The sequence below is a fragment of the Drosophila subpulchrella genome, unplaced genomic scaffold (genome assembly GCF_014743375.2).
Source record: "Drosophila subpulchrella strain 33 F10 #4 breed RU33 unplaced genomic scaffold, RU_Dsub_v1.1 Primary Assembly Seq178, whole genome shotgun sequence".
NCBI lineage: Eukaryota > Metazoa > Arthropoda > Insecta > Diptera > Drosophilidae > Drosophila > Drosophila subpulchrella.
The window spans coordinates 37,501-47,500 of NW_023665514.1; the positions used below are offsets into that span (position 1 = coordinate 37,501).

Here is a 10,000-nt window from a genome sequence, read left to right on the forward strand (position 1 = left end):
CGATCGCTTGGTTTTAGCCTAATAAAAGCACATGTCCCATAAGGTTCATGTTTTAATTGCATGTATTAGCTCTAGAATTACCACAGTTATCCAAGTAACTGTTAACGATCTAAGGAACCATAACTGATATAATGAGCCTTTTGCGGTTTCACTTTTAATTCGTGTGTACTTAGACATGCATGGCTTAATCTTTGAGACAAGCATATAACTACTGGCAGGATCAACCAGAATAATGTTTTTATTCATATTTCATTCATATTTTTGAATAGAAATTAGCAATATAAATTTTATAGATTGTTTTCTATCGAATACGGCCATTTTTATATAGCATTCGTATACGTTTGTTGTTTTCACAATATATACTTGTTCCGCCACTAATAATAACAAGTTTTTTAATTATTGATGTTAAAAACACAATATTTTTTTTCGTAATACGTAATAATTTTCTTTATATTTGCATATTTCATTCTAAAATATCTTTTTTGTTCGACATACGTCATTATTGTATCCACACATGTACAATTTTTGTTTAACCAATATAAAATATTGAATTAAATCATTTGTATTTTGATGATAAATTTAAAATTTATCTGTATATATTCATATAAGACTCTTTGGTAATATATAATATAAAACCGAGCGCATATATGATATGTACGTTAGAAAAAATAATATATATATATATTATTTTCTTTTAATATAGGGACACCTCTTTTAATTTATCCCCGCAGGGAATTATCACATAACTCAGTATGTGATAATGGCAGACCAATATACATATATATCAAGATTATCAATACAAAATATATATCATTATTAGCCTGCCTCAATTGTAATTATTTATTTGGATTAACGATAAAGTTCGGAAACAATTTGTTATTCTATGTATAATAGAAACCTTGGCCTTTGTTTCAACATTATTATCTTTGGGCTTAAAATATTAACCGTGGAGCCAAGTCTCATATTCATAAATGAATAAAGAAACAAATTTGACGGATTAATATCTTCTCTACCGACAGACAGTATTTTGTCACGTCAATAGTAGATGGCCGGCCCATTGACCATCCTATAGTAGTTTTTGGACCCAATATCTTTAATTCGGGTATTTTCAATTGTCTTTGCCAATCAACCGTTTGGTACTCTCTCATATAATAAGAGAATACACATATAATTCCATTATATGGATATATCTTCATTATTTTATTTGCTACATCACCCTATAATAGTTTTTGAACCCGTCAACTTCAATTCGGGTATTTTCAATTGTCTTTGCCAACCATTTATATGGTATTCTCTATTATAATAAGAGAATACTAGTGTATATCCATTATATGGATATATCATCTTCATATTATTTGCTACACCACCCTATAGTAGTTTTTGAACCCATCATCTGCAATTCGGGTATTTTCAATTGTCTTTGCCAACCAACTATACGGTATTCTCTCTTATAATAAGAGAATACAAGTATATTTTCATTATATGGATATAATGCCATTTATTTTTCAATATCCATATAATTCATTTAGTTTTGTATGTACAAAACAAGTTTTCTTTATAGTATTGACAAAATCATATGTTTACGCATAACATAAGTTTTGACCAATACGAGGAGGGGCCCGCCAACGACCACCTCCCTATAGTAGTTTTTTACCCCACGCACTACTGCGTGCCTGTTTACAGTACTAGTGCCAGCTATCACTAGGTTTATATATCATGTTTCAGTGATATATGGGTAAATTCTACCATTTATTCTTATGTATATGGCATTTCTATGCCATATTTATACAATCCATTCATATCTTAATGTATATTTATTATATTATACATTATTATGCCTTATAGGTATTATACCTATAAGCCATATCCATACGATTCATTCACTAGTGCCGCCCCTCACTAGGTTTATAATTGTTATATCATTGATATACAATTTATTTCTATATATATGGCATTTATATGCCATATCCATACAATGCATTCACATTTCAATGTATATTTACTTGTTATACATTATTATGCCTTATAGGTATTATACCTATAAGCCATATCCATACGATTCACTTATATAAATATATGTATATTTTTCTATACATAATTTTTTTTTACTTTTGTATGGTTTTCTATGCATATCCATAGTTTATATGGATATGCTTGGCGTTCTATATAGTATTGACAAATTCATATGCATAACATAAGTTTTGACCAATACGAGGAGGGGCCCGCCAACGACCACCTCCCTATAGTAGTTTTTTACCCCACGCACTATTGCGTGCCTGTTTACAGTACTAGTGCCAGCTATCACTAGGTTTATATATCGTGTTTCAGTGATATATGGGTAAATTCTACCATTTATTCTTATGTATATGGCATTTCTATGCCATATTTATACAATCCATTCATATCTTAATGTATATTTATTATATTATACATTATTATGCCTTATAGGTATTATACCTATAAGCCATATCCATACGATTCATTCACTAGTGCCGCCCCTCACTAGGTTTATAATTGTTATATCATTGATATACAATTTATTTCTATATATATGGCATTTATATGCCATATCCATACAATGCATTCACATTTCAATGTATATTTACTTGTTATACATTATTATGCCTTATAGGTATTATACCTATAAGCCATATCCATACGATTCACTTATATAAATATATGTATATTTTTCTATACATAATTTTTTTTTACTTTTGTATGGATTTCTATGCATATCCATAGTTTATATGGATATGCTTGGCGTTCTATATAGTATTGACAAATTCATATGCATAACATAAGTTTTGACCAATACGAGGAGGGGCCCGCCAACGACCACCTCCCTATAGTAGTTTTTTACCCCACGCACTATTGCGTGCCTGTTTACAGTACTAGTGCCAGCTATCACTAGGTTTATATATCGTGTTTCAGTGATATATGGGTAAATTCTACCATTTATTCTTATGTATATGGCATTTCTATGCCATATTTATACAATCCATTCATATCTTAATGTATATTTATTATATTATACATTATTATGCCTTATAGGTATTATACCTATAAGCCATATCCATACGATTCATTCACTAGTGCCGCCCCTCACTAGGTTTATAATTGTTATATCATTGATATACAATTTATTTCTATATATATGGCATTTATATGCCATATCCATACAATGCATTCACATTTCAATGTATATTTACTTGTTATACATTATTATGCCTTATAGGTATTATACCTATAAGCCATATCCATACGATTCACTTATATAAATATATGTATATTTTTCTATACATAATTTTTTTTTACTTTTGTATGGTTTTCTATGCATATCCATAGTTTATATGGATATGCTTGGCGTTCTATATAGTATTGACAAATTCATATGCATAACATAAGTTTTGACCAATACGAGGAGGGGCCCGCCAACGACCACCTCCCTATAGTAGTTTTTTACCCCACGCACTATTGCGTGCCTGTTTACAGTACTAGTGCCAGCTATCACTAGGTTTATATATCGTGTTTCAGTGATATATGGGTAAATTCTACCATTTATTCTTATGTATATGGCATTTCTATGCCATATTTATACAATCCATTCATATCTTAATGTATATTTATTATATTATACATTATTATGCCTTATAGGTATTATACCTATAAGCCATATCCATACGATTCATTCACTAGTGCCGCCCCTCACTAGGTTTATAATTGTTATATCATTGATATACAATTTATTTCTATATATATGGCATTTATATGCCATATCCATACAATGCATTCACATTTCAATGTATATTTACTTGTTATACATTATTATGCCTTATAGGTATTATACCTATAAGCCATATCCATACGATTCACTTATATAAATATATGTATATTTTTCTATACATAATTTTTTTTTACTTTTGTATGGATTTCTATGCATATCCATAGTTTATATGGATATGCTTGGCGTTCTATATAGTATTGACAAATTCATATGCATAACATAAGTTTTGACCAATACGAGGAGGGGCCCGCCAACGACCACCTCCCTATAGTAGTTTTTTACCCCACGCACTATTGCGTGCATGTTTACAGTACTAGTGCCAGCTATCATTAGGTTTATATATCGTGTTTCAGTGATATATGGGTAAATTCTACCATTTATTCTTATGTATGTATATGGCATTTCTATGCCATATTTATATAATTCATTCATATCTTAATTTATATTTATTATATTATACATTATTATGCCTTATAGGTATTATACCTATAAGCCATATCCATACGATTCATATACTAGTGCAGCCCCTCACTAGGTTTATATATCTCATTTTAATTATATATTGGTAAATTCTATTATTTATTCTTGTGTATATGGCACTTATATGCCGCCATATCTATAAAAATGCATTTATATTTCAATGTATATTTTCTATATTATACATTATTATGCCTTAAAAAGTTATTATACCTACCATAAGGCGATATCCATACGATTCATTTATATAAAAGATATATGTATAATTTTCTATACATAATTTTTTTTTATGAATATATGGGTTTCCTAAGCATATCCATATAATACATTTAGTTTTATATGGATTAGATTGGTCTTCTTTATTGTATTGCCAAACTCATATTGATAAAATAAGTTTTGAACAATAAGAGGATCAGCCGCCAACCAACCAACCACTGCTACCATTGGAGGAACATATACTTACTTTTTATATGTCCTCTTACTTGAATGGTCCTCTCTTTACTTGAAAATTTCATTACCATAGGAATCTATTTATACATGGAATATGATTTCCACTACTTTTTCGCGTCACTAATAATTAATATGACGATACAGACTTGCTACCATAACATAAGTCTTGAACAATAATAGGAGCAGCCGCCAACCAACCACCAACCAACCAACCACTGCTACCATTGATAGTAATTTTATATGTCCTCTTTAGTTGAATTTCAATACCATAGGAATATTTATACATGGAATATGTTTTGCCACTACTTTTTCGCGTCACTAATAATATGACGATACAGTCTTGCTACCATAACATAAGTTTTGAACAATAAGAGGAGCAGACACACCAACCAACCAACCGCGCTGCTACCATTATATATACTTATATTTATATAAGTCCTCTTTACTTGAATGGCCTCTTTACTTGAATTTCAATACCATAGGAATATTTATTTATACATGGAATATGTTTTGCCACTACTTTTTCGCGTCACTAATAATATGACGATATAGACTTGCTACCATAACATAAGTTTTGAACAATAAGAGGAGCAGACACCAACCAACCAACCGCTGCTACCATTGAATGAACCATATATACAAACTTTTATATATGTCCTCTTTACTTGAATTTTAATACCATAGGAATATTTATACATGGAATATGTTTGCCACTTTATCATCGCGTCACTAATAAGATGACGATACATTTTGTTTGTTCAATATTTACTTATATATTGATGTTTCCAATTTAGGTCTTTTATATTTCTTCTTCCCTACCTTACACACCACAAACAAAGTGGCGTGCGATGCTGCAAGCAAGCATAATGATTATGCCCGCTTGCAACATCTTTATTATCGAATCATCAAGCAAAGGATAAGCTTCAGTGGATCGCAGTATGGCAGCTGCTCAACCACTTACAACACCTTGCCTGTTACAAAAGTCGTTTACAATTGATTCTAGGCTTTGTCATTGTATTAAATAATGCTTTTATATGTAACTAGCGCGGCATCAGGTGATCAAAGATCCTCCCAATTTACTATGTTACAAATTACATTGGCATCACATCCATTGTCGTTTATAAAGTAAATTATAAACTTTAAATGGTTTAGAAGCCATACAATGCAAATTGCCCCTTATTTATCATTGCAGTCCAGCACGGATACGACCTTAGAGGCGTTCAGGCATAATCCAACGGACGTAGCGTCATACCACTGTTCGCTCGAACAAGTATTGTGCCATTGGTCCGTACCTGCGGTTCCTCTCGTACTACGCAGGAATGCTGTCGCAACAACGTTTTGTCATTAGTAGGGTAAAACTAACCTGTCTCACGACGGTCTAAACCCAGCTCACGTTCCCTTGCATGGGTGAACAATCCAACGCTTGGTGAATTTTGCTTCACAATGATAGGAAGAGCCGACATCGAAGGATCAAAAAGCGACGTCGCTATGAACGCTTGGCCGCCACAAGCCAGTTATCCCTATGGTAACTTTTCTGACACCTCTTGTTAAAAACTCTTTAAACCAAAAGGATCGATAGGCCGAGCTTTTGCTGTCCCTGTGTGTACTGAACACCGAGATCAAGTCAGCATTTGCCCTTTTGCTCTATGTGTGGTTTCTGTCCGCACTGAGCTGGCCTTGGGACACCTCCGTTATTATTTGAGAGATGTACCGCCCCAGTCAAACTCCCTACCTGGCAATGTCCTTGAATTGGATCATACCTGAGTAATTGGAGTTATACCAAATTTTCAAATCAAAAATACATAAATGCACCGTTTTATTAAAGAATTTGTTTGCGATTATATAACAAACTCGTGATACTTTGATCAAGAAGCTTGCATCAAAACCCAATACCATAAGATATAATAAATATATCCGTATAATGGCTAGGAAATGATACACGTTCCATTTAATCAAGTAAGTAAGGAAACAATAAGAGTAGTGGTATTTCATTGGCGATACCAAACCGAAGTCTAATATCTCCCACTTATTCTACACCTCTTATGTCTCCTTACACTGCCAGATTAGAGTCAAGCTCAAAAGGGTCTTCTTTCCCCGCTAATTATTCCAAGCCCGTTCCCTTGGCTGTGGTTTCGCTAGATAGTAGATAGGGACAGTAGGAATCTCGTTAATCCATTCATGCGCGTCACTAATTAGATGACGAGGCATTTGGCTACCTTAAGAGAGTCATAGTTACTCCCGCCGTTGACCCGCGCTTACTTGAATTTCTTCACTTTGACATTCAGAGCACTGGGCAGAAATCACATTGTGTCAACACCCGCTAGGGCCATCACAATGCTTTGTTTTAATTAGACAGTCGGATTCCCCAAGTCCGTGCCAGTTCTGAATTGATTGTTAATTGATAATCGTTATAATTAATAAGAACTAATTGGTTTAACCCAATTAGTATTCTTAAAAATTTTAGCAAGAAAGTTCCACAATTGGCTACGTAACTAAACTATCCGGGGAACAAGTGACCAACATAAATGCCAGACACTCTATTTACCCAGAACGAGCACATAAACCATGTTATTGTTTCCCAATCAAGCCCGACTATCTCAATCTTCAGAGCCAATCCTTATCCCGAAGTTACGGATCTAATTTGCCGACTTCCCTTACCTACATTATTCTATCGACTAGAGACTCTTCACCTTGGAGACCAGCTGCGGATATTGGTACGGCCTGTTGAGAAGTTTGCGTGTCCCCACCATAAATTTTCAAGGTCCGAGGAGAAAATATCGACACAACAGTATATGTCATGCTCTTCTAGCCCATCTACCATATCTCTCTGCGAAAGACTTCCATGGTAGTACGGCTATAAAACAGAAAAGAAAACTCTTCCGATATCTCTCGACGGCTTCTTTATGGTCGTTCCTGTTGCCAGGATGAGCACGAGGCCCATATTTAATAACAAACGGATACTCAACAGGTTACGGAATTGGAACCGTATTCCCTTTCGTTCAAAATTATTCAAGTATATTAATTAGCTTGATTTATATAATATAATTATATTTGTATGGCATTTGTGTTTTACTTGAAAATTTTCGGCTTTCGCCTTGAACTTAGGACCGACTAACTCGTGATCAACCACTGTTCACACGAAACCCTTCTCCACTTCAGTCCTCCAAGGTCTCATTCGATTATTTGCTACTACCACCAAGATCTGTACCAATGGCAGCTCCATGCAGGCTTACGCCAAACACTTCTACGCATACCATTGTACCTTCCTACTCACTAAAGTTTCAAAATTTATATCACAAGTAATATAAATCATCTACTTTAGCGGTAATGTATAGGTATACAACTTAAGCGCCATCCATTTTAAGGGCTAGTTGCTTCGGCAGGTGAGTTGTTACACACTCCTTAGCGGATTTCGACTTCCATGATCACCGTCCTGCTGTTTTAAGCAACCAACGCCTTTCATGGTATCTGCATGAGTTGTTAATTTGGGCACCGTAACATTACGTTTGGTTCATCCCACAGCGCCAGTTCTGCTTACCAAAAGTGGCCCACTGGGCACATTATATCATAACCTTGAACTTCATATCAAGAAAGTTAAGGTTCTTACCCATTTAAAGTTTGAGAATAGGTTAAGATCGTTTCGACCCTAAGGCCTCTAATCATTCGCTTTACCAGATAAGATTATTTTATATAACATTAAAATGCACCAGCTATCCTGAGGGAAACTTCGGAAGGAACCAGCTACTAGATGGTTCGATTGGTCTTTCGCCCCTATACTCAATTCTGACAATCGATTTGCACGTCAGAACTGTTTCGGTCTTCCATCAGGGTTTCCCCTGACTTCAACCTGATCAAGTATAGTTCACCATCTTTCGGGTCACAGCATATATGCTCAAGGTACGTTCCAGTTAGAGGCATAAATAATATAAATATCATTATACATAACTATATAGAACGCCCCGGGATTGTGTTAATTAGCTATAAATAGTTAAAAAACTAATCCCATTATTAGTCAAGTTAATTACGCTATTAGGTTTATATCCCAATAACTTGCACATATGTTAGACTCCTTGGTCCGTGTTTCAAGACGGGTCCCGAAGGTATCCTGAATCTTTCGCATTGTTAATCATACAAGTGCATATAATAAACACAAAAATCAATGATAATTATGCCATTATATAATTCCGAAAAATTAACGCACTGTATTCATATAAATCTATCAGCACTTTATCAAATTAATAACATTTATTCTGTGTTAAAATGCAAGCAAATTAATTTGAATAAACTATAAGTTATATTTTATGATAAATTTTGTATGCTAATAGATTACAATGTCCTTATATGGAAAAAATGCACACTATTATCATAATATTGTTTAAATATTACAATTTTAATGATGAATTTTCCATAACGGATATTCAGGTTCATCGGGCTTAACCTCTAAGCAGTTTCACGTACTGTTTAACTCTCTATTCAGAGTTCTTTTCAACTTTCCCTCACGGTACTTGTTTACTATCGGTCTCATGGTTATATTTAGTTTTAGATGGAGTTTACCACCCACTTAGTGCTGCACTATCAAGCAACACGACTCTTTGGAAACATCATCTAGTAATCATTAACGTTATACGGGCCTGGCACCCTCTATGGGTAAATGGCCTCATTTAAGAAGGACTTAAATCGTTAATTTCTCATACTAGAATATTGACGCTCCATACACTGCATCTCACATTTGCCATATAGACAAAGTGACTTAGTGCTGAACTGATTTCTTTTCGCTCGCCGCTACTAAGAAAATCCTGGTTAGTTTCTTTTCCTCCCCTAATTAATATGCTTAAATTCAGGGGGTAGTCCCATATGAGTTGAGGTTGTGTATAACTTTTTTTGCAATTAATTCTTTATATATAATGATAAAACATTTTATTAAATTCGTTATATATTTTATATATTTGTATGGCATTTGTTTGGTCTAACGAATCAACGAAGAATAATAATATTGTCAACGGCTTTCTATTTACTAATCTTTAATAAGAGACAATTCTAGATAAATTTTTTATGCTAGACATTTCTCAGTATTATTTGATTGAAAAAGAAAATATTTCTCTTCGTTTTTCACATTCAAATTATTTACTAATGTGAGATAATGTTTTTCATATATTTGTTAATATTATGAATAATATAATAATTAAATTATTATTATCCAATAATATACCATATGCTTATAAAATTTCATTATAAAATTTATATAAACAACTTAATTAGCATAGTCTTACAACCCTCAACCATATGTAG

General features: G+C 33.3%; 3 non-coding genes across 3 annotated transcripts in view; all 3 read right to left on the minus strand.

The window, feature by feature from the left end:
* LOC119559129 overlaps positions 1-231 on the minus strand; it is a 1,995-nt gene extending 1,764 nt beyond the window's left edge. The window contains exon 1 of the ribosomal RNA XR_005220686.1: positions 1-231. This exon is cut by the window's left edge and continues 1,764 nt beyond it. This is a non-coding gene — a ribosomal RNA (small subunit ribosomal RNA).
* A 5,377-nt stretch (positions 232-5,608) lies between these two features.
* LOC119559134 lies at positions 5,609-9,579 on the minus strand. The gene has a single exon (XR_005220691.1). It is a non-coding gene; the product is annotated as a large subunit ribosomal RNA (ribosomal RNA).
* A 401-nt stretch (positions 9,580-9,980) lies between these two features.
* LOC119559138 overlaps positions 9,981-10,000 on the minus strand; it is a 179-nt gene continuing 159 nt past the window's right edge. Inside the window, exon 1 of the ribosomal RNA XR_005220694.1 lies at positions 9,981-10,000. This exon is cut by the window's right edge and continues 159 nt beyond it. This is a non-coding gene — a ribosomal RNA (5.8S ribosomal RNA).